Genomic DNA, 24,745 nt, shown 5'->3' with positions numbered 1-24,745 from the left:
GTGCCTGCAATGCTCCCGCAAGCCTGTTTGGGTGAGGGCTGGGCTGGGCTCTTCTTCTTCCCAAATAGAAGCCAGGTGTCAAAATAACTAAACAACAGTCACCACCTTTAAGGGGGCCACCTGGCAGCATTAACTAAGGACTTCAGGTTCCAGTCTGGCTCCCCAAAGTGAATCAAGACCCCAGCACTCAGCAGGGCATTCGGGGTCACCAGCCAAGACCTCCCTTCCAGCTCCTCTTCTGGCCCCCCTGCCCCAGAGCGAGACAGGGCAGCCCAGCCATGCCTCTGACAGCATCGGGAACTCTCTGCTTTCCCTTTTCAGGGACGCTTCCCTCTACCAGTAAATGCCCTTCCTGGTTTGTGTCTGTCTGCCTGGACTGCTTTCGTCTTTCAAGGCCTCTGGGAAAGTTTTGTGAACTTTGTGTGCCCAAAGCATCTTCAAGAGACCCCACTGCTGATGCACAGCCGACTTGTCTTCGGGCTAACCGAGCTATTCCAGGAGGGACAGAGAGAGGCTCAACTCTGGGTCCCCAGGGCGTGGCCGGGGCCTGGGCCACAAGAAAAGTCCACAAGTCTCTGATGACTGCACGAACAGACTTTCAATTCTCGGTTTTCAGATGCTTACAGGTTTTCCCCAAACTTCCCCAGATAGCAAAGTTTCTAGCCTGGGTCTTTCCCCACTCAGCAAGGCCTGGAAGGGGTTTGAAAATATATGCACTCCTCAAATGAACCATAAAGGCCAAAGGGAAAATAAAAGGTCTGCCCCCCATGACCTTCCGGAGTTGGGAGCTACTGTATCTATGAGAAGGTGGATGTGAACACAGTCTGCTGGGGTCATCCCTCCACCACGTCACAACAAACCATCACACTGCATGCCTTAAGCTCACACAGTGATGTATGCCTTTCGTTTCTCAGTTAAGACAGGGGAAAAAAGCTCACACTAAATTGTAATGTAATTCGTATGTTCACCTACGTCTCACTTACTAGACTGTACGATTCTAAAAAATTGACATTGTGTCCTTTATGTTTGTATCACTAGCACCTGTCATCATGTTTATGAATATGAAATAAAATTAATTTCTTTAAAGAGCTGGGGGTGGCCCCTTCTCCCCAGAAGCACGCAGCAGGCCCAGCCCTCAGCCATGAAACTTTGAGGCCTGGCCACATGGGGATCAGCTGACCCAGACAAGGCCAGAGATGGGGATGGGAATCAGTACCTCGAAGCAGCCCCTGTCCCCAGGGGCCTTCCAGAGCTGCGGCTTTAGATTGTTTCTTTTAGGAGGAAGAGTTTACTCCATGTCTGGACTTTTTAATGTGACTACACCATCCCTGAGAGCACTTTAATACGGCCATTATTAATAAAACACATTAATAAATATTTGTACCAAGCTTTTTAATATACCAAACTGCTCTCTCTTACTTGCTTAAACCAGTTAGCCTGGTGGGCATCATAGACCTCCCTTTACAAATGGGGCCACTGGAGCCCAGGCAGGAGATGGCACTGGCCAGCGGTCACACGGCCAGGAGGCGGCAGAGACTCTTCTCTCAACAGCACCAGGACAGAGAGGGTGGTTAGGGGAGGAGTGGGGGCCATATGTCTTACGGTGATGTGTGACCTTGAGCATGTCAGTGCCCTTCTCTGAGCCTCAGAACGCTCCTCGTGAGGAAGGATGGAGAGGAGGGAGGCAGACAGGCTCATGTTCCCAGATTCTTCCCTCCTCCACCATGAGACAAGCCCTGGCCTCCTGGTCATACACACTGACTGCATGCATTTGGGGCGGTGGGGGGTCGGGGGGCTGGTTCTGGTTCCACTTTGCAACCGAACAACGGTTTGTGTGATCAGCTATGTCGTCTCCCCCTTCCGGTCTTGTTCCTCACTCTATCCCCACTGCCCAGCACTGTGCCTGGGGTACAGCAGGTGTTCCACAAGTACTCAGCACGTGAGTGAATGGACACATGAATGCTGAGTAAATGCGTCAATTCATTTGGTGTGAGCTCCTTACAGGACAGGGGATCTGGAGGGAATAATCCAGAGGAGCAGCAGGGCCCCACTGGGCAGCTCCCCCATGAAAGGAGGGCAGGGCAGGGAGCCTGGGCCCAGAAGCACACCCGTCCTGTCTCCTGGTCTGTGTGGCCGTGGCAGTAGTGGGGGGCACCTCCCTGAGCCCGGCTTCTTCACCCATGAGGCAGAGAACATCAGAACTTTGTCACAGGACCATCTCATGGCAGGGATGCGGATACAACCATCAAGTTCTCAGGCGTCATAGGTGCTCAGTAAGCATCTCCAGGTCAAAATCAGACCTCGTATTAAGTCAACTAGGCTGACCCTTCTGGTTGCCTGGAGGAGGACACAGATGCCCAAGGTGGCAACACCTCAGGGATTCACAGCGAGGAGGGCCAGGGCTGGGACAAGCACTGTGGCAACTAGTTCGTGGGGACGTCTGTGACCTCAAACAGTGGTATGACCCAGCGTGCGGGCATGACCCCCCGGGGCAGCTGGATAAATGAGGTTGCGGAGGTAAGCTTGTCGGATGTACTCATACTGCGAAGGACATACTTAACTAAAAACATGACTCAGTTTATCTAATTTAACTGGACGCCCTGTGTTTCATCTAGCAACCTTATTCAGAGTGTCTAGAGAGATCCCTGTTATACACACACACACACACACACACACACACACACACACACACACACACACCGCATCCTGCACAAAATATGACACCCAGGACATAAGAGGCATCAAAGACTCTGGGCTCCTGGTCTGAAAACTTCAACCTGAGTACAAATTAAAGATCCTGAGACTTCGGGGTCACGCCATCCCACAGGCATGCTCCGTTGCTTCTTCCCACTCAGAGGAAGCTGCTTGCCTGGTACCTTCACAGACCTTTTGGGGTCCTCTCAGCTCCTCCCTGTTTCCACAGTTTTTGCAGAGCAGGTGTCTACTCCCAAGGACTTCCAGTAGTCCTCACCTCATCGAGGCCCCCAACGCCGCTTCCACCCATCCTGCTCCCCTGACAGACATTGCTAATCGATCATGGCATCCTTCCCACAGATCAGGAGCCAGCCTTAGAGTCCTTATCAAAACATGGTCTCTCTCTCTCTCTGGGCCTCTGTAACTTAATGGACAAGAGAAAGCTCTCATGTTGGCGGTTGGGGGGCGGGGGCAGGCAGGCTGCCCAGAGAAGACTAGGAAGGAATCAGACAGAAGGTCAGAGCACCACTTGACTTGAAAACATAAATGAGAACCATGTCCCCCTCACTGTGGCAGGAGGGAGGGAGGGAGCCATGGGCCCTTCACAACCTGGCAGTCCTGACGGGACCTTCAGAGCAAGAGCTCAGGGGTGATGACAGGAACAAAGGTGGGGGAATTTGGGGGTGAGAGAAGCCCTGTGCAAGGTAATGCAGGAGCCGACTCAGGTTGGGGATGAGGGGCAGAGGAACCAGCGACTCAAAACTGCCTCCTGCTACTCGTTAAGGATGAAGGCCAAAGGTTTAGGGGTGAGAATCCATTATGGGAAGCCGAGGTGTCCAAGTATATAGCCCCACAGAGGGTGTGTGGGCCACCAGGCTGCCAAGCACACAATAGACCCTGCAAGGCATGTGCACTTATGTCTGCTTTATAGAGAACACCCAGCCCAGAGAGGGAGACCATCATAGCAGGCACTGGCTCCTAAATGGCAGAGCTGAGATTCAAGTCCAAAGCTGTCACCCCAGGAGCTCCTCTGGGGAAATGATTCCAGACCCTTGTTTTTACGCATGAGGAAAATGAGGGCCCAGAAAAGGAAAATGACTCGCCCAAGGTCCCCCCAGCAAATTGGTGGGGAAGTGGGTAGATAAAGGTGGTGCCGTGGGGGACCCTTTGGGCAGCTGGGTCTGAATACTGACCCAGGGCACCCTCCTTCAGGGGTGCCCCAGGGAGCCAACCCCTCCAAATCCAGAGGTATCTCTAGCCTTAGGATCCAAGAGCCTCCTGGTTTGGGGAGCGTGGGTTTCTGGACTTACTATCTGCCAGCTGAGAACAGACTAACAGATGGGAATACCTCCCCTAAACCCTTCTCAGGTTTCACCTCAGCAGGCAGCTCTGGTCTTTGAAATGCCCTGCCAGTTTCTGAAAACAACAACAACAACAACAACAACAAACTGCGATATTGTGACTTATAATCAATATAAATATGTATTTGGTCTTAGGCGATGAGAGGCGCGGCTGGGTGGCTCAGTTGGTCAAGCGTCTGCCTTTGGCTCAGGTCATGATCCTGGAGTCTTGGGATGGAGCCCCGGGTCCGGCTCCCTGCTGCAAGGGGGACCTGCTTCTCCCTCTGCCCTCTCCCCCATACTCACTCTCTCCTGTGCGGTCTCTCTCTCAAAAAAAAAAAAAAAAAAAAATTTCCTAAGTGATGAGAGTGGACGAGAGTGAGAAAGGTGTCTTTTGTTATGTTAACGAGGGACTTTTAGAAGGGCACCTAAGGCTAGGGGCTGGTTGCTAGGAGAAGCAACTGTGTGATTAGAAGGTTGGAACTTGCAGTCCCACCCCCTGACCTCCAGGGAAAGGAGGGGGGCTGGAGATGGAGTTCAATCGCCAAAGGCCAATGATTTAATCAATGGTGCTTAAAGTAATGAAGCCTCCATAAAAATTTAAATGAGAGCTTCCAGACTGGTGAACACACGGAGATTGGGGGAGAGGGGCGCCTGGAGAGGAGGATATGGGAGCTCCTCGCCCCTTCCCCATCCCTTGCCCTGTGCATCTCTTCCAGGCTGTTCTTGAGTTACGGCCTTTACTAACAGACCACTAATCTAGTCAATAAAATGTTTCTCTGAGTTCTGTGAGCTGCTCTGGCAAATTAATCAAACCCAAGGAGGAGGTCGTGGGAACCTCTGATTTCTAGCCAGTCTGCCAAAAGCACAGGGGATGATCTGACGCGTACAACAGGCGTCAGAAGTGAGGTGGGAGTAGGGGGTCGGCCTTGGAGGGCTGAATCATTAACCTGCAGATCCAGGTAAATAGTGTCAGGAGTGAGTTACAAGGTAGGATATCCAGCTAGCGCTGGAGAATCTCTTGGTGGTGTCGGGGGGGGTGGGGGGCACCCCACATGTTAGAATTGTAACCTCTCTCCTTGAAAAAAACCCCTGTCTGCCCACTGTTGGGGCTAGGCAAGACAGGAAAATAAACCAAGGAATCTTCTCTTCACTGAAGGCCCAAGTTTTCCCACCACAGGTGAGGCCAGAAGAGGCGGTTCCCGCTTGCCCTGGTCGTCCAGAGGCCCCAGCTTCCAGCAGCTGCGGCGTGGTACAGACGACTAGCCAAAGGCATGGACTAAAGCCCAGGTTCCCTGTCCTGACACATGGCTGACCTCGGGTTGGCCGCTGCCCTCTTGAGCTTCAAATTTCTCACCTGTTACACAGGGACAGTAATAACTTCGCTATAAAATAACGCAAGTATTACAGATGGAAAACCTCTCTGAGAACTGCGAAGGGCTGCACGTGCTATTATTGTCTGTATGTTCAGACTACCGTGATAGAGGTGTTAAAAGTAATCCTAACCGCCCCAGTAAGAATAGCAATCACAACTAGCACGTACTGGGTAGGGGCTGTGCGCCAGCCACTGTGCGAAGAACTTTCATAGTTCTTCTTCTCTGATCGTCCAACTGGAGAGGAGGGAGTCTACATCATGTCTATTTTGACAGAAGACCCGAGGGCCCAGAGAGGTTACGTGACCTGCCCTGGGTCACACAGCAAAGTAGAGGCCAAATGCCATTGACCCCTGGACTCACTGGACAGCTGAGTTGAGGTCTTAACTTCTCCTCTCTCTAAAGGGTAGACGTATCAACCTCCGAGTCTGGTTCGGTATTCATAACACATCTTGTTTACGGACTTTTGATTTTCTTTCCCAAAAGAGGAAGGCTGGCAGACCAGCTGCTGCTTCTTTGGGATGGGTTGTTTTAAATCCACTGCTCCCCAAGCCCTGAAGGCAGGGGCTCCCCAAGGAAGTGGCTGGCTTCACTACCTCTTGAGGCCTGCAGGCTGTCACTGATGATCCTCAGAGGCTTCAGTTAGGGCAATTCCTGAGGGTCAGTGATTTGGCAGCAGGTGCCTGGCACCTTAAAAATGCACACCCCCTTTAGGCTAGCAATTCCAATTGTCTGGACCAGACCACTGTGTAAAGATGCCCACTCAGGGATGTTCACTGCATTTGGTTTTACAAGATGAAAAAGTTCTGGAGATCGGTTGCACGACAACGTGAATATACTTAACACTCCTATACTATAGACCTAAAAATGGTCGAGATGTTTAATTTTATGTTATGTATATTTTACAATTAAAAATAGAAAGAAAAAGATGTTCACAGCAGAGTGGTTTACATGAAAGAGAAACTACCAATGGCCAATCTCTCATTGCTAGAGGATTAATTAAATAAATGATGGTTTACCCAAACAAATCAAAACTAATTAAGAAGGGAAGGGCAGGGGTCAGCAAACTTCAACCCCTGGACCAAATCTAGCAGGTTTTTTTTTTTTTTTTTAAGATTATTTATTTATTTATTTGACAGAGAGACAGCGAGAGAGGGAACACAAGCAGGGGGAACGGAAGAGGGAGAAGCAGGCTTCCTGCCGAGCAGGGAGCCGGGGCTCGACTCCAGGACCCGAGCCGAAGGCAGACGCTTAACCGACTGAGCCACCCAGGCGCCCCTAGCAGGTTGTTTTTGTAACTGAAGTTTTAAAGGCATAAAACGACACCCACTCATTTGCATTCTGTGCTACAACACAGGGCCAGGGAGCCCTTTCAGAAAGCATAAGCCAAAAGGGCCACGTGGAGGAAGCTTCATATGGGCCTGAGAGCAAACCCACTTCTCAGCCTCCAGGGCATCCTCTGTGAAATGGGCTCCCACCAAGTGTGGATGGATCAGCAAACCTCTGAGGAGAGAACAGCAGCTGGCTTCTATCTGTGTATTGCCTCTAAAGCCACCAACCCAGATGGGGGCTGGGAGCCTTGCACAAGACTCTTTATCTGGAAACAGAACTCATACTCCAGCTTTGCAGCAGCGGGCATCTGGCTGCCTGGGCTGCCCCAGGCTACTCATTAACAAGCACAAGGCCTTGGGAATGGGTCTGCCTAGGAGTCTACTCCCAGCCTGGGGTGAGGGAGAGCAGTGCTGGATGGTGTGGGCACCAGGGTCAGAACAGGTGGGGTTCAAATCCTTCCTTGCAGTGTGACCCTGGGGGGAGTCAATTCACCTCTCTGCGCCTCAGTTTCCCCATCTGTACAATGGAGATAATATCAGTGGCTAACTCCTAGGGCTACTTTGAGGACTGCATGAGTCTGTAAAGTACCTAGCAGTACCTGATACACAGTAAGTGCTCAAGGTACTGTACCTGTAATTTTTACAAAAAGAACAGCAGCGCCCACATCCTAAGACTGTTGTGGGCTAAAATGCGCCACTATACATTAAACCTCTCCGTGCCGATTCGAGCATGATATTAAAGAGTTTAAAAAGTGTTCGTGATTATTCTTACTGACATTTGTGACCAGTACGGCAACGACTCTGGAGGCTGACATGGACTAGAACAACTCTATGCCCACTCAGCCAGGGAAGTGTCCTGAGCCACCCGGGGATACGCCTGCCTAATGTCACAACATAAAGAACCAGAGGTCTCCATGGGGTCACAGGGCCTGGGGGGGCGGGGCTTGATCACAGGGATGGGGTCAGGTCCACCATGGGTAGCAGTGGGCCAGGGTCTTCAGGGCCTTTCTCTTAGTCCTGGCTTCCTAGGTGACCCCAAATCAACCAAACTCCAAGTCCTTGGTTAGGGCACTACCTTCCCTCCTGGGAGAAATTTCTGCCTAAGAAGCCAGGATTTTCACATTCCAGAACAGAGTCCACTAGTGGGTCATGAAATCAACTCAAAGGGTCAGGACTATCACTTTTATAAAAGAAAACAGAATAGAACAGAGCCCTAAAGATGCTGAAGATATGAGTTACCATTTTGTAAGACTGGTTTCACTTTCAAGCCCATGTGGATGTGTGAGCACGGGTGGCATCCTGTCGTGAAATCTATTTCTTACCGAATGTCGTAACAAAAAGACTTTCAAAACCCCAATAATAAGGATGTTTTAGATCAAGGTGAAAAAGTCATCTGCAGAAAAGTCAGGTTCCTGCCCCATTAAACCCCTTTTAAAAACACTGTGATCCTGAACTGGCGAGGGAAAAAAAAGCTTCTGTAAATATGAGACATCAGCAAAATGTCATTAAGGTCTGTAGATTAGATAAGAGAATTGTATCAATGTTAAACGTCCTGGGGTTGATAATTGCATGTGCTTATATAAGAGAATGAATGGCATTGCTCTTACGAAATACATAGTAAGGATTAGGAAGAGTAAAGGGGCATCAGCCTGTAATTTACTCCCTAATGAGTCAGCAAAAAAAAAAAAAAAAAAGTTTTAATGTGACTATTTTTGTAGCATATATAGAGAGATGAAGCAAATGTTAACAATGGGAAAATCTCAGTGAAAGGTATACAGGAGTTCACTGTATTCTCCTTTCCACTTTTCTGAAGGTTTTCAATTTTTTAAAAAAGAAAAAGTTTAGGGGTACCTGGGTGGCTCAGTCGGTTGAACGACCGACTCTGGGTTTTGGCTGGGGTGACGATTTCATGGGTGGTGGGATCAGCCGGGAGGGACTCTGCGCTAAGCAGGGAGTCGGCTTAAAGATTCTCTCCCTCTGCCCCTCCCCTCGTGGAGGTGTGTGCGCATGCGCTGACACAGGCACTCGCGCTCTCTCTCAAATGAACAAATCATTAAAAAAAGACCCAAAAAATAAAAAATAAAAAGTTTAATAACGAGACAACTGGGACAGCAGCCCCAAGTTCTGATGGGAGAATCCTATCTGTGCTGGGAGCCAAGCATCTCACCCTTTTACATGTGTCTGAGCCCAATCCTCAGAAGTAACTCAACGAGGCCCCATCACTGCTCGGTGGCAGAGCCAGGATGGGGTCCAGGCCAGACTCGAAAATCAGTGCTCAGCATTTGTAAGCCTGTCTCCCTGGCACAGGCAGGTGGAGGGGGCCGACCCGAGCCATGAAGCCACCACCCCGAAGTGACATGTGGATTAGGTCCCGGAGCCCTGGGGGTTCTGCTTCCTCCTCCTCGAGCCTGGAGGAGACACTGAGAGCCCAAGGACCCCACATCGGTGAGACGCCAACACCACCGAGAGGTCAAATGCCACTTACGTTTTGGAGGCTCCTCGGCAAGGGCTGTTGTTCTGGACCTAATACAACGAGAGGAGGCAAAGAAGGAAAGAAGACATCTGGTCAGACTGTGACTATACTCGGGACTCGGAGTCTTCTTGCACATGTGACTGCCCGCCTCACGCACACTGGGAGGGGCCAAGTCAGCACCGGGGCGCACACATGCAGACACACACAGACCCACGTGTTCGCGTACACACGCGCGCGCGCGCACACACACACACACACACACACAGAGGCTACCCACAGCCGCAACTGTAAGCCACTGCCTGGCCCCAGAAGCCTGCACCAGAGCAGCCTAGGCATGGGCCCAAGTCTGTGAAAGACTATTCACTGGGAGCTCAGGGACACACCACGGCAAGACAGAGGGGCTGAGGGAGGCCCTGGGGGCCCCAGACTCTTGGAGAAGACGATAACTCATCGACTGGGTAAAGGCTCCAAGAATCACTTTACCAAGGGAATCTGTTGAACTTTGCTGAGTCAAGCAGTCCCCGAATGTGAATGACCCCAGAAGCCTTGGTTTTGTTGGTGTTTTTTTTGTTTGTTTTTTAATAGATCACCTCCTGTTCTTTGGCACTCAGTTTGGGAAAAAAATGCAAGTTGGGGAAGATCACCGCTGTCTCTCATCCACCAGCAGAGCTGTGCTGGAAGGCTCCCCTGGTTTCCTAGAATATAAAAATGCAGAAAACCAGGAAATGGCTCCTTATCAACCAAGATCACACATTTCAATGAACAGGTACATGGACTAGCAGAGCAGAGAAGGGGGTAATGGTGGGAGGGCAGAAAGACGCCTGCAGGGTGGACAAGTGTTTCCTCAATGTACCTGAGGCCCTGCCCTTGGAGCCCCTTCCTCAGACTCAGAAACACGGCCCCAGCAGTCTGCAGAGCTCCCTGTCCCCCAAATCAGACAACCTCATTGCTATGGCAGTGCCCCCACATTCAACGGGCTAACCTAGGTGCCCAATGGTCAAGGCACTGTGGGGTAGGAATATTCAGTCAGTAATTTGTTAAGGGGCACCTGGCTGCCTGTCAGTAAAGCATGCGACCATTGGTCTCAGGGTTGTAAGTTCAAGCCCCACATTGGGGGGAGAGATTACTTAAGAATAAAATACATATAAAATATATATATATTTTTTAAATTTCTTGAGCACCTACTATGTGCCAGGTACTGTTTTAGGTCCTGGGAACCCAGCAATGAACAAGACAGCCGAGGTGCTTGCTCTCATGGAGCCCAGAACCCCATGGTAAAGGCCAACATGCGACATGGACACCACAGAGGCTTTGTTTTCTGGGTGGACACATGGCACTGTGAAGGGGGGGTGGGTTAGTAATGCCTGCAACAGGCGTGGGTGCCAGGGTAACGTGTAACTTGCTATCCTAGACTATACCAAGGGAAGAGGGACAAAGGGAAAGATGAAGGGAGCATGTTTAATGCACATTTATAGGCATACTGTTAAAGGAACCAGGAAAAGGAGTGTAATTCTATCTGGCGTGAGACTTTAGCAGTTGCCTGAGGGCAACCCAGCTCCAAGAGGAGGATAAGAATGACACTAAGTCCCCGTGGGTATAGCCTGCTGGCACCCATGCCCCTCTTCTGGGGACAACCTCACATTCATTCCACCTGGATACCCATGCACATCCACTCTCAGCCCACAGGGTTCTGGGTGGGCATGTGAGCCAGGCTTGGCCAATCAGAGGGGCTGTAACAGTTGGCTCAAGGACAAGCACCTGACCGAGCCTGGACAATGAGAGTGATAACAAGGGCTCGTGCTAAGAATATTGGGAAAAAAGAAGGCTCTTTCTAGACTGAGATGGCTATGCTGGGAGGGGATGCATCCTATGCAGCTGAGAGTAACCAACACAGGAGCCCAGAAATGGACAGAAAGAAACAATCCTGATGACGTAGCTCAGCACCTGGATCCAGCCATGCCTGAAGTATGACCTTGGGGCTTTTCAGTTAAGAGTCAGTAAATGTTCTTTCTTTTCTTTTCTTTTCTTTTTTCTTTTCTTTTCTTTTCTTCCTTCCTTCCTTCTCTCTCTTTCTTTCTTTCCTTCCTTCCTTCTTCCCTCCCTCCCTACTCCCTCCCTCCCTCCCTTCTTTTCTTAAAGTTAGTTTGAACTGATTTCTACAACTTGCAACTCTAAGAATCCAGACCTATATCCTGCCTCAGATATGCTGTATAACTTTATGCATGCCCCTTTAACTGATGTTCAGGCCATCAGAAAAGTGGGGCACAGATGAAATGACATCTGAGGTCACCCTGAAGCCCTGGTACTCTCAGCCAGTAGCAAAGGTTAGGACTGACCCTCCCGGACCCCAGGGCATTTGGCCGGAGATGGAGAAATCAGCCCTTCTCAAAGTTAAGCCTGGAGGGCTTCTTAAAACTTGCTAGGCCCCACCCCCAGGGTCTGAGTCAGCAGGTCTGGTGTGGGGCCCCTGATTCTACATTCTAACAAGCTCCCAGGTGATGACCGAACGCACATCCCATGACCACATTTCGAGAACTTAGACTCTAAATCTGTTCTACTCTTTCCAGTTGCTTGGGGCAGGTGCCCGGGGTAAAAATAAAGCCCCAGCCAAGCAGAAGATCTTGGCAACCTCAGTCCTCAATGAGATCCCCGGTTGCAAGGATGCACCAGTATTTAAACAACTAACGTACCAGGTCCCAGCGTCCATCCACCCTACTGCCGATGCTTCCAGCCAGCCCTCCACCCTGGGATTCATCTAAAAAGTGAGGCCATGTAAGAGTGAGAAGGTGCCTTCTTGTGTTCCAGCAGGCCCCACGCTGGTGTTCCAGGAGCTGTGAGCATCCCCCGATAGCTCTCCACACCAGGCAGCATGCCAGCACCAAGTAAGTCCCACTTCAGACCTGATCCTGACACACGGCCTCAGGCTGCCCTGCTGTCAGCACCGCCTGGCTGGCCCTGGGCTCTCCCTGATTTACATCCGACTTGGCTGCCTTGAAACGCCTCCTGTGGCTTTTGGACCATGGACACTGTTCAGTGGAAAACGGCTTCCCCACCAGCATCCTTTCCAAAGTGGCGCTGGCCCAGAGGGCCTGGCCTGGCCTGGCTCAACCACCTCCCAGCTGTGTGGTCTCGGGCGAGTTACCTGCGGTCTCTGGGGCTTCAACTTTTCACATGCAAAATGGGAATAATGGTATCTCTTGGGACAGTTGGGGAGATGATGCTGACCAGGAACCCGGCCTGGTTTAGGAAGGGTCGCAGGTGCCCAAGAGCTGGGATTGACTTCCTTTACTCCGAGTGTGGTCCCCAGCCCAGCAGCCTTGACAACAGCCTGGGAATTGGTTAGAAACGCAGAATCTCAGGGCCCAGTTCAGTCGTCCCGCATAGAAAGGGGCATCTTAACAAGCTCTCTGGGGATGTCCGTGGCTTTCAAGTCTGAGGAGCACCGGCATGTGTCATCATCGTTGCTGTTGCTGCCATATCCCAGGACCTGGCCAAGATGTAGCAACGACCCCCAGGCTGGGGCAATGGCAAGCAGGGGTCGGAGGTCAGGAAATGTTGGAGAGGGCAGAGAGCTTCTCCCGGGGCCTCTGAGCCTCTTGACTACCGAGGAGCCCCTCCGGCGCCCTGCAATGAGACTTAGTGAATAGGTACCGATCACCGGACTGCACTCTCGGGCTCAGCCAAGGTAACAAGATACACTGAAAACATTCCAGGTCTCAGATTTAGGGCTTCCTTCCAGCAGAATATGGCTGCCTCTGAGCCTCTCTGCAGAAGGCTGAATCTTTAGCATTCAAGGGGGCAGATTACGCTCTCTGCTTGGAGTCCAAGGCCCAGAACCCACAGCAGAGGCTGAAAGCGGAGGGGCTCCCAGGGAAGGTGCAGGTGTCAGCCTGATGTGGGGGTGCGCCAAGCCCCACATGGAGTGCTGGGGGGTGGCCTGGAGCTGCCCCTGGGAAAGCGCTAAGGGTCCCCACTGGTGGGCTAGAAGGGGGCTAGAAGCCCCGGTGAATGAATGGAGCAGAATGCCTCCCCCTGCTCGGGATCCACTGGCAACACATTTCCATGCCCCGGGCCCGGCCAGACCTAACTGAGGAAGCAGCTGGTGGTGGGGCTGGAGGGGGTTGCACTGGGGCATGCTGGAGAGTCTGAGGGGGCCCTGCCAAGTGGAACGGCAGTATGTCCAGATGTTCAGAGACACCGGACAATGACCAGATGTAGAGGCAAAGAAAGGAAGGAAGGGAGGGAGGGAGGGAGGGAGGAAGGAAAGAAAAAGAAAGAAAAGAAAAGAAAAGAAAAGAAAAGAAAAGAAAAGAAAAAGAAAGAAAGAAAGGAAAGAAAGAAGAAAAAACCCCACATTGAAAAATACTGGCTTGAATTCTAAAATTCTAAAACTCTGTCTATGCGGACAATACAAAACATGCCTGTGGTCCAGAGCTGCCCCTGGGAGACCATTTCACAGCAACTGGTACTGTTTTTTCAGGCCTGGGACTTGATCCTGCATCCAAACCCTGGTGCCCCAGGCCACTGGGATAATTCATTCGACTATTTTATGGTCAGCTCCATGAGGGTATGGTCATGATTTGGTCTTGTCTGGTTCACCTGCCACAGCCCCAGGGCCTAGACCCAATAAATATGGATGGAGATGGGTGAATATTATTTTCAAGCCCGGACCCACTATAGGCTCTCATTTCAGGGTAGAGGGGATCGGACAGCCTTAATTTGTGTCCTGAGCACCTACTGTGTGCCAGGCTGGACACTGGAGCATCTATCCCTCCCCTGATGTGACCTCAGTCAGGTGAACAGATAAAAAGCAAGACCACAAAGTTCTGAACTCTGCCCTACAGAGGAGGCTCTGAGCAAGGTGAGATGATGTATACTTTGTCTCATCGGATCCTTTTTGAGTCCTTGCTATGTGCCAGGCACAGTTAAGGGGCTGAAGGAAAGCTTCATGAAGCAGACAGCTTCAAGGTGACCCTTGAAGAAGGGGAATAAGAAGAGAAGGGAGATGGGGGCCTGGCTGGCTCAGTCAGTAGAGCATGAGACTCTTGGTCTCAGGGTTGTGAGTTCGAGCCCCATGATGGCATGGAGCCTACTTAAAAAAGAAGAAGAAGAAGAAGAAAAGGGAGGACGGGCCTTGTGGCATGAGCATGGGCAGAGCCAAGAGAGCCTGAGGCTCGGTTTAGGAGCAGAAATCAGCCAAATCACGAGGAGGTGGGGAGAAGTGGTAGCAGATGAGGGTAAACACTGGCCAGAGGCCAGAACCTGCAGGGCCTCGCATGTCAGGCCAAGGAGTGTGAACCTGATTTCACAAAGCACTAGGGAGCCACTGAAGGCCTCTGAGCAGGAGAGTGGCATGCCCACAGACGGTGCAGAGGGGTGCCTAGGAGGCATGGAGGCTGGCAAGGAGCCTGTTGTCTCAAGCTGTAGGGCCATCCCCCCAGAGAGGAGATACCAAGTGCCATCTGGTGAGAGCATGAATGTCCTTGAAATCGCGGCCGGGTCTTCCATGAGGCCTCAGCAGCCATCATCCCCAGGTGCCAACTGGCTATAGGGCAAGAGGGCAGAGCCCTCGGGACCGCCCCCTTCCGGTGCCCTTCACCCACTTAAGCATGACTTTGCTGGAATCCACTTCACCCCTCCACCCCGCACCACTCTGCCCCAAACCTGGCTTGGGTTAAGGACTTTCTGCTGGAAAGGGGATGGTGGAACCTGGCAGCGAGTGGCTTAGCACTTTCACTGTGTGCAAAGAAGAGCCGTGGGGGAAGGGCAGGGCTCTCCAAATGTCCATCCTAGGGATCCCTCAGAGATGTGGTCCGAGCTTCTGCTTAATGGGGAGGGTAAAGCTCCAAGGGACTAGGGAGGACCCAAGTGAGCGAAACCAGAACTCAGCTCTCCTGCCCGCCAGCCCTCTTGCAAATTGCCTTGATTCTATCCCGCACCACGGCCAGGAGCCAGAGCTGCCCACAGGAGCCAGGAGGTCCTGCTGTCCAGGACCCCACCCCGGTTTCTCTAGGTGTCTCCCGGGCAGCCGAGTCCTAAGGAATCTTTTGGCTCGGTACAGCTTTGTCCCCTCACTCCTTCCCATTAGCTGTGTTAAAATTAGCATCGGAATTGTGAACGTGGTCATCAAGAGTTTGAAGCAGAGGTAAAAACACTGCCTCGAGATTTACCTGTTTAACAGAATTACTGAATGGAGGCTGAGTCTGGGGAAGAACCGCAAGTTTGTGAACAATGGCCCTTTTGATAGCTTATCAGCCTGGCTCGGACCTCAGCCTTCTGATCCCTAAAGTGGATGGCGGGGAGCCTTCACTCAAAGATCCCGAAGTCTCCATACTCCCTGGCCGGAGGACCACTCTCCCTCAGACCTTCCCTGCTTTTCCCTGCCTGGACCACTGCCTGCCCTTGGCAGAAGCTGCCTGGAATTGTTCATTAACCTCTTCCTGATACAGATCTTCTCCCCTCCCGTGAGACTGAGCCACTTGAGCGCAGGGGCTGTTTTATTTACTTATCCCTGCCCTCCTGGCCTTGGCCTTCTGCCTGACACCCCGTAGGTGCTCAGTGCGCATCTGCCGCGCCACTGGGGGGATAAGGACGGGCTCTGGTTCTAGTTCCCCTTCTTATTCAATCCCAGCTGTGTGAGCTGCAGCAAGTCACTTTTCTGAGGCCGGGCGAACTCATCCAGAAGATGGGGGTAAGAACCCCTAAGTCAGGCAGAGGCCTTAAATGCAAGAAGGGAGATAAGGCATCTGGGGTGCTCCTTCCCATCTCAGAATGCCAAGTGGCCTCGGCCTGCTTCTTTGCCCACCTTCAGGGAAGCTCAGAGTCACCGGGTGGGTGCTCTGCATTCACTGCGCTGGCAACACATGCGGTGATTAAGGCAGGCCAGACTAGGTGAGTGATTCCCAAATGCAGACTAGCCATTCAGAGTGGCCTGGCAGATCTGTATGTTCTGACAAGCGGCGGTTCCACAATGGTCCATTGTTTGAAGAGTGAGTGGCAAAACCAAGAATGCCATTTTCGATAACACTAAAACAAAACTACAGCTAACTTGCTGAACATGTTCTAAATAGCCCCAGATCAATGAGGAAATCAAAACTGAAACGAAAACTGATCTAGAATGTAATAAAAAAGTATATGTCCATGTAGAGAGCCGGGGGTTCGGTTAAAGCTGTATGCAGAGGAAAATGTATAACCTTACAGGCCTTTATTGTTATTAGAGAAAGAGACAGACAAACAGACCTACTGAGGATTAGAGTGCACTTTTTTTAATGATCTTTGAGGATCACTTTTAGTTTATACAGTTTTGTATTGCTTGAGGTGTATTTTTTTTTTTAAAGATTTTATTTATTTGAGAGAGAGAGAGCAAGCACCCATGAGTCAGGGGAAGGGAAGAGGAAGAAGAAGAAGCAGGCCCCCCCTGAGCAGGGAGCCCAATGTGGGGCTCCATCCCAGGACCCTGAGATCATGACGTGAGCCGAAGACTGATGCTTAACCAACTGAGGCACCCAGGCGCCCCTAGGTATATTATTTTTGTAACTAAAAGAATTCTTTGACATATTCTCATAAAGTTAACATCTATGGACCTTAGGACCCAGCAGTCCCACTCCTAGAGAAATGTACAATATAAGCTCACTGAAACACTTATACAGGAATGCTCACAGCAGCTTCATTCATAATCACCCCAACCTGGAAACACCCCAATGTCCATCAACAGGTGACGCCATTCAATGGAATACTATTCAGCAATAAAAGGAATTACCTAGTGATAAACTCCATAGCATGGACGGATCTCAAAAACATCAAACAGAAAGAAGCCAGACACTAAAGAGTATCCACCACACAAGTCCATTTATATGAAGTTCTAGGCTTGGCAAAACTAATTCAGGGTGACAAAAATCAGAAACTCATCACCTCCGGGAGGGGAAGGGCATGAGACGACTAACTTTCTAGGGGAGCTGGAAATATTCTCTACCTTGATCTGAGTGGTAGTTACACAGGTGTATAAATTTGTCAAAATTCATCAAACTGTAACAGACTCTTTGCATTTCACAGCATGTAAATTATATCGCAATTTAAATTTTAAAAAAAATCACATGATTTTTTTATACATATTCCCAGGCTCCACCCCATGAGGATTGATTCAGTGTGTCTATGCTGGACCTGGGAATCTGAATTTGTAAAAGAGGAACTCAAGTCATTCTCTGCCTGATTAGAGTTACCAATGCCCAATCCCTGGCCCCTACACTCCCCTTCCCTTTTATTGTTTTGGGTGATTTGTTGTTTATACATTGATTTTTACAAGACAGTTGGTTGACTCACAGAGCTTTAGAAACAACACAGCAATTTCCATTCTTTCTGCCCTCTTTCGGCCACCCATAGCCCCTGCCCCTCAGCTCAGGTTTCTAAATGAAGCCTCTGTGGGAGGGGAAACCCCAAAGCCCTGTCCAGGGCAGACATAATTCACCCTAAAGACTCCTGGGCTTCATGCTCCCAGGGAGGTCAAAGCCGGTAAGTTAATGGCCTGTGTACCTATTAAACAGCATGTCCAGGCCTTCACCTTGTGTTTACAAAAAGAGCTCAGGGCAAGATTCACTGGCATGGAAAATGCTTTGTGGCCTGACCAGCGGTGGCCTGGCCACCCTCGGTTTCCTGGACCCCAGCCTAGTTCCCCAGTTACCATCAGGGGTCTTCTGGGCTCCTGGGTTTAACTAGCTTTTCCACTGTTGCCCCTAAACCCAGTCTGATGCCGTTTCTATCCCTGCTGCCCTCAGAATAAAGCTCAAGCCCGTTTACCCAATGCTCAGGACCGTCTACCACCTGGCCCCTGTTTTCTCCAGCAGGAACCCTGCAAGGCTTATTCTACAAATATGCTTGGCTATTTCATGCCACTGTGCCTTTGTACCTGTTATGTCCCCTGCCCAGAACGCCAGCCCATTACTGTTCCTCCACTCACAGAAGATGCCAGCTCTGACATCACCTCCTCTAAGAGGCTGAAGTGCCTTCTGCCTATGACCCCGCCATCGGTGCATACTCAGTCACCTGAGTCTTCACAGCACGCCTCGGATGGCATGGTCAGTGCCCTATCTCCCTCTGGACTTTGAGCACCTCGAAAGCCAATATTCTACCCCAAATCTAGTGCCAGGCCAGAGCTGACCTTAGCAAGATTTATTAAACAACTAGATGAGGCACATTTAAAAAGAGCTCTCTTTCACCTCGAAGGCCACCCTGGGCATTTCCACAGCCACAGCTCCTCCCCAGAACCCATAAATTCAAACAAACACTTGGGCCACGATAAGTTGGCCAATGCAGAGGAGGGAGATGTAGCCCCAAAGAATCTGACTCTTGCTTCTGACCTTCTGCAGAAGTGAGTGATCAGCCCGTACCCGCTGGGGTGAAGCTGGACTTCCAAGGCCAGCCCTATTCCCGCCCAGACCCCCTCCAGCTGTGGCTCAGCTGCATTCTGGGCGCTCCTTGTAATATATTTGTCAACTCTTTCCTATATACAGGAATGTGTTCAATGACTCACAAGTGTCTTATCATTTTGGGACCTTTGGAAAGACTTTCAGAGAAGTGCAGCTCCCAAGTCCTCTGACAGGTTGACAGGCAAACAAGTTGGGAGTTAGAAAATACCATCACCAGCGCCCATAGCCTCCTGCGAACTGATACTTGTGTAGGAAGAGTGGCGGGGCTCCCCCAGAAGGCACACAGAAGGGAGAATGAATAACGAGGGACAGAATTGAGGTGCCGGTGGGTCCCGCGCACTCTCCCTCCAACCTTGAGGACTGGAGGATCTTTGTCCCTTGTTTTCCCCAGGTCTTGACCACAGTCCAAGTTCAACTCCTCAGCACATCAGTGACTAAAGCTCCATGGGGCCCAAACTCACAGCTGGCCAAGGAAAGACCTTTGAGGCCCACTCCTGCCACCGTCCGATCAAGGCAAAGTCCCCAGCGCAGCTCTCAGTTTGCCCATCTCTAAAATGGGTACTTCCCACTAAGGCCTCCTGACTCTACAAAGCAGATGTGACCTGATCACTGCAGGACGAGAGGAGAGGAACCGGGCAGAGGAGGCCCACTGCAACTGCATTATGGGCCAGCACAAGGGTATCCCCGAAGGACAAAAGCTCAAGAGTGCACCTTGGCCCTGCCACATACCAGTGACCTGAGACCTCGTGACACCCTCTAATCAGCAGCTACGAAGCCGAGCCCGGCTTTACAGCTTACCGCAGGCTTATTCACCCTCATCTCCCTCAATCCCCTCAAGGGCGCAGCGAGGCCGGCACTGGCGTCCTTGCTGCCCAGACAGCCAAGCTGAGGTTCAAAGAGGCCAAGAGAATCACCCAAGGTCACCTACTGACTAAGACAGAGTAACTGAGGCACAGTAACTGAACTGAGCTCTCTGGGGACATGCTCCTGCCTCTCAGTCCCCATTTACCCCATAACCAGTCTACTCCACCCATTTTACAGATGAGGAAACTGAGGCCCCCCCAAAAAGGTTGCACAAGGTCAAGTAGGGGCTGAGCCAGGCCTAAGACCTCTAGCCATTCTGCCAACCCCACCCTGTGGTGGGTTCTCAGCCAGTGCCCTCGGGCAACCCTCTAATCCCCCCAACACCATCCTGATTAAATTTCTTCCCCCACGCACCGCCACACCTTCTCATGCCCACCCCACACTCCCAGGATGACTCCCTGGTCGAGAGAGGCAGGCGGTTGCTAAGCACTCACCCGCTCTTTCTCACAAAAATAAACTCCTTCTGGCTGGGAGACTCTGGATGAGATCCCCTCCCTTCTAGCCAAGAAAAAATTAAAAAGAAATTTTAAAAAGATCTCCTCCATGACATTTATTTAAACGCCAGCAGTGCCAAAGCGTGGGCCAATTTACCGAAGTCCAAACGGAGCCAGCCACGCGCCACTAAACCTCAGCCCAAAGACCCTCCGCTCAAGTGTCTGGGCAGTTATTGAGCTGATTTATTTCTCCAGGCAGGAAATGGGGGCCTGGGCTGCCTCCCAAGGCTTTGGGGCTAGTCCTAGGGGACACCAAGATCTGGCAGGGGCCAGGCAGTGACCAAAATAGCCAGGCTGGTGGCCTGGCTCAGCACACACCTCCTTCTGAATGCCGGGGGCAGGGGGTGGCCCACAGGTCCCCCCTGCCAGTTTAGGTTGAAGATTTGGGGCTGTCGCAGAAGGTGCCTGGGATTCTCTATCTGGCTTTCCTGGTGGGAGGGGGACGAGAGAACCTCTTGCTCAAAAGAGGAACCCTCAGAAGGAAGGAGAAAAGGCTAGAAGAGGATGTGTCCTGCTGTCCCTGCCTGCTGCCCATTTGGCCCCCAGCTGTCCCTTGGGGCCTCCGTCCTGCCACTCAAGGCGGCTGGACGTTGGCACTGCCACCTGCACGCCACACACGGGCAGCACCCTTGGAGCCATGCCCCCCTATCACCTCGCCCGACTCAGTGCCTGCCCTGGAGAATCAGCTCCAGCTGGTCGGCCCTCTAGGCACCAGGGACACTCCCTCAGGTACAGCCAGGACACACAAGTGCCTGCAACCAGGGGCCCGGAGACACAGCCACGCTCAGGGACACACACGTGCACAGCCAGGTACTCGGAGACACAGTTACATACAAACAGGTTCACACCAGACACACACCGGGACACACAAGCGCACACATCCTAAGACACATTGACACGGCCACACTCAGGTATCACAGACACACCAGAACACGCGGACAAGCACAACCCAAGACACAGAATAGCAGGCACACACTGGGACACACGAGTGCATATTGCTGGAGAAATGAAGGAACAGCCACCCTCGGAAACACAGGGACATGGAGATACACAGAGACACCCAGTCAGACAGAGACACCCACCCACCCACACACACACACCCACCCACCCACACACACACACACACCCACCCACACACACACACACACACACACCTGCCGCCGGCACGAAAAGCCCAAGCCCTTTCGCTGGGGAAACAATAACAGCCCCGCCAGCGGGTCTGCGCGGGCGACCCTCCGTCCCTCCCTCGGTGGCGAGAGGGGCTTGGCGGGGAGGTCCGGGCTGGCGGGAGCTCAGGGATAGGGAGGGGACTCCGCGCGCCCGGCTCCCTGTCCCTCGGGTACCTGGGGTGGCCGCGGCGCTGCGCTCGGCTGCACTCGGTTCCACTGGCCGGGGGCTGCCCTCCTGCTCGGTCTCTGGCCCGCGGGCTCCGCGCTCCGCGCTCCTTCTCCGCGTGGCTGGGTCTCTGGGCTCGCGGTCCTCGGGGCTCGGAGCTGGCGAGCGAGCGGGGCTGCGGCCAGGGCCCGGAGCTCGGCGCTGGCGGCGGCGCGGAGGAAGCGGTAATTTATAAGCGGCTTCTTCCTGACCTCGCGTGTCTGTTGTCTGAGCAGGCAGCTCTCAGCATCACCCATCCTGCTGGGTGGAAAAATACCAGCTTGGCCGGGCCGGGGGCGGGGCCGGGGCGGGGCCGGACGCCCAGCTCCGCCCCCCATGCGGACTCACACAGACACACACGCGCACACACATACACTCGCACACACCACACACGCACGCGCGCACGGGCTCGGACAAAGAGCCCGGGCTCGCCGAGCGCGCGCGCACACACCCTCGTGCTGCGCGGCGAACACTCGGCCCACTGCTTCCCGCATTAGAGAGCACTTTTCGAGGAAACCCTTTCCGGGCAAATGCTGGTGCCAAGTGGTACAGCCGCTTCTCAGCCTCCTCCTGCCTCCAGATGAAGAGCAAGGGAGCCCCCGGCCTCCATTCACCCCCTCCCCTAACACCAGCCGCCGACCCCCACCACTCGCCCATCCACCTGGCTCATGGGAGGGGCCTGCGGCTCAGCTCCTCGAGTGGCCGGGTCTAAACTACTCCCACGCCTCCTTTCACCGCCTCCCTTCGGGCGATCATCCAGGTTCTCGGAACCTCGGTTTGCTCCTCCGAAAAATGGGCACAGTGACCCTGCCCTCGCTGCCACCCCGGAGGCACGAGGGTGACCTGAAACTGTGATGTGAAGCGGTCAACAGCTCCCGGATTCTTGGCTTTGGCTTTGCTCCTGCTGGGTCACCTTGAGGGAGTTACTTAGGCTCTCTATTGCCTCAGTTTCTTCATCTGTTAAGTGGAAATAAATGTAATAGAACCTATCTCCTCTGGCTGCTATGAAGAGCCAAGGTTAACAGTGTAAAAAGCTCAGAACAGCACTGGGCACTTAGGAAGTGCCAGGCGTCACTGATGTGACTATTTTTAAATGAAAATGGGGAATGTGCCATTATTCTTGTCCTTATTTGCATGAGCGGCTCCTCTGAGACCATTTTTCACACTCATGCCCTGTGTGGACATGAGGAGTGCTGTGTGACCTCCAGCAACGCCTGCCCTTCTCTGAAAACTCTCCAGGTTCTCCTCTCACTGCCCCCCTCTCTGCACCTGGGAGGCTGTGTGGAGAACACGTGCCTCCTTCCACCTTTTAGACTGAGAATAAAAGAAGAAATACATGCTCCACAGAGCCATCCCCCACGTCATACCTGACCCAGCCTGCATGCACTGCCTGGAGGGGGCTTCCTAACACCCTCTTCCGGAAACAGCCCCAGAGGGAGGACTGAGGAGCAGGGTTGGAGAGATGACACTTACTCTCTGCCTGGTTTCCTCACTGAGGCCCCCTGCTATCTGCCTCCATCTTGACCTTCTAGCAGGCTACGGTCACCCCTGGCTACAGCTGAGCCAGACACTGGCCCCTCTCGGCGCATGCCCTCCCTTGCCTTCCTCCAGGGCTTCCTCCTGCCCTTCTCTGCAGTCCTCAGCTGCCCCTTCCTCCAGGAGGCACCCAGCCAGCCCAGGTGGCATCCACTTCCAGGCTCATCAGCTCGGTCCTTCAAGTTCATGGTGACTGCACCCCTTTTATAGGTGAGGAAAGCAAAGCTGGAGAGGAGAAGAAACTGAGTCCTCACATCTCTCCCTTCCTTCCCGATTTGAGTGAGGCTCTTCCATGAGCTGGAGGAGCAGATGGCAAGCAAAAACTCCCAGGCCTCCCCGTGCGGGTCACCACACACAGTGCAAAGTGGCAGGTCATAATGCGGTTAAGTGACTCTGGAGAGGCGGCTTTGACTAAGCCAAGGGGTTGAGGGGAAGGGAGGGAGAAGCAGAGGGAGCTGTTGTGCAAAAAGCTTGTTGGCAAGAGTGGTTGGGCCCTAAGCAAAGGTGTGGGCCAGCTGAGGGTCACCAAGAGCGGAGAGCGAGCAGAGGCAGTGGAGCCCTTGGGAGGAGCGTCGGGGGAGGAGGAGCGAGGGGAGTGGCCACATCCAGGGCTGCGATCTGGAAAGGCCCATGGGATCCTGCGACCTCTAGGTGGGTCAGCATAGTGCAGACGGTGCCGGCATGGGGCCCGCAGATGGGGCTTGTCCAACCCTGTGCCTTCCTCCTCTAGAGTGTAAGTTCCATGAGGGGTGAGCTCTTGGTCCTTGGTGCCCCCGTTGAGCCCTGGGGTTCATCAGAGGGCCCGGCACACAGTAGACACTCAATAAATGTTTGTCGCACTTCCTCTGTTCAGCAGACCCTTAGACAGAGAGCACTTGGTTGCATGCCAGGCACGGCCCAAGGCCCTTGTGTACTTCAACTCACTGACTCCTCCCAACAACCCAAGGAGGTTCCTACTATTAATCTCCCCCATTTACAGAAAGGAAAACTGAGCCACAGAGAAATTAAATAACTTGTCCAAAGTCCTTCAGTGGGTGAGTAGTAGAGCTGGAGTTTAAACCCAAGCCAAGAAGGAGAAGAAGCAGGGGAAAGGGGAAGGAGGAGGGGAAGGAGAAGAGAAGCCAGGGAGGGCTCCAACCTCAACCCCAAGGAAAGCTGGCCCGAGAGGTAGAGAAGGGCTGGGGGCAGGGGACCTGGGGCAGGATAGGGTGGACTGGAGAGAGCGGCCCATGGAGGCCAGAGACCCCCAGTCTGCCTTTCCCCCCCCTGCTGCTGCCTGCGTGCCCACTCTCTGGGGGTCAGCTTCCTCATCCCTGATACGCAACAGTGAGTCCTGCCTCACTGAGTCATTGTGAGGAAACGTCTCAAACTGGAGGGCCCTGCACTGAACCCAGATGTGCTTTTTTTGGCTTTAAAATATTTTTTAAACATTTCAATGGCCATGAAGAAAAACTCGGAAGATTTCACATTGTATAGATCTGAAGGTCTGGTTGAGAGATTCACATTTAGATAATGGTAAGATGGAGCCCCCTTGGGCCCATTATCTACCTGTCCGCCATCCCTCGGAGCTAAGTGACATCAGCCAGCCCCTCACATGGGGATGTGAGACGCCCCCCCCCCCCCCGCAGGGTGCCAGAGGCCCCACCTGGCTTGTTCCCTCATTCACGCCACCCACCTGGCCCTGCAGGGAGCAGACTCTGAGACCCAGCATGTACTCTGTGTGCTGGCCCTGCCCCTTGCTCCTGGCACCTCCAGGAAGAGACTGTGAGCACCAAGGAACCAAAAGCTCTGGCAGCGAGGAGGGAACTTCAAGGAAACCTGGGCAGAGGTTTCCTTCAGAAGCC

The 24,745-nt window shown here is 52.6% G+C and overlaps 1 protein-coding gene across 9 annotated transcripts in view; it reads right to left on the bottom strand.

Annotated features, from left to right (window-relative positions):
• SLC6A6 (solute carrier family 6 member 6) overlaps positions 1–21,597 on the bottom strand; it is an 82,803-nt gene extending 61,206 nt beyond the window's left edge. For 3 of the 9 annotated variants that reach the window (XM_028101844.2, XM_088027133.1, XM_088027141.1), the window contains exons 1-2: positions 21,335–21,416; positions 9,224–9,261 (exon numbers count right to left, since the gene is read on the bottom strand). The gene's annotated coding sequence lies outside the window, so the exon portion shown is untranslated. Of the gene's footprint in view, positions 1–9,223; positions 9,262–9,694; positions 9,780–9,801; positions 9,907–12,353; positions 12,836–21,334 lie in introns of those variants that run through there. The other 6 variants (XM_088027134.1, XM_088027135.1, XM_088027124.1 and 3 more) reach the window with 5 other exon arrangements.
• Between the last annotated feature and the right edge of the window lie 3,148 nt (positions 21,598–24,745).

This window comes from Eumetopias jubatus, unplaced genomic scaffold (assembly GCF_037043125.1).
Source record: "Eumetopias jubatus isolate StellerSeaLion01/CBP00866 unplaced genomic scaffold, mEumJub1_p1.0 scaffold_1, whole genome shotgun sequence".
NCBI lineage: Eukaryota > Metazoa > Chordata > Mammalia > Carnivora > Otariidae > Eumetopias > Eumetopias jubatus.
Note: the sequence above shows the minus strand (reverse complement) of the source record. Positions and strands in the feature narration are given on the sequence as shown.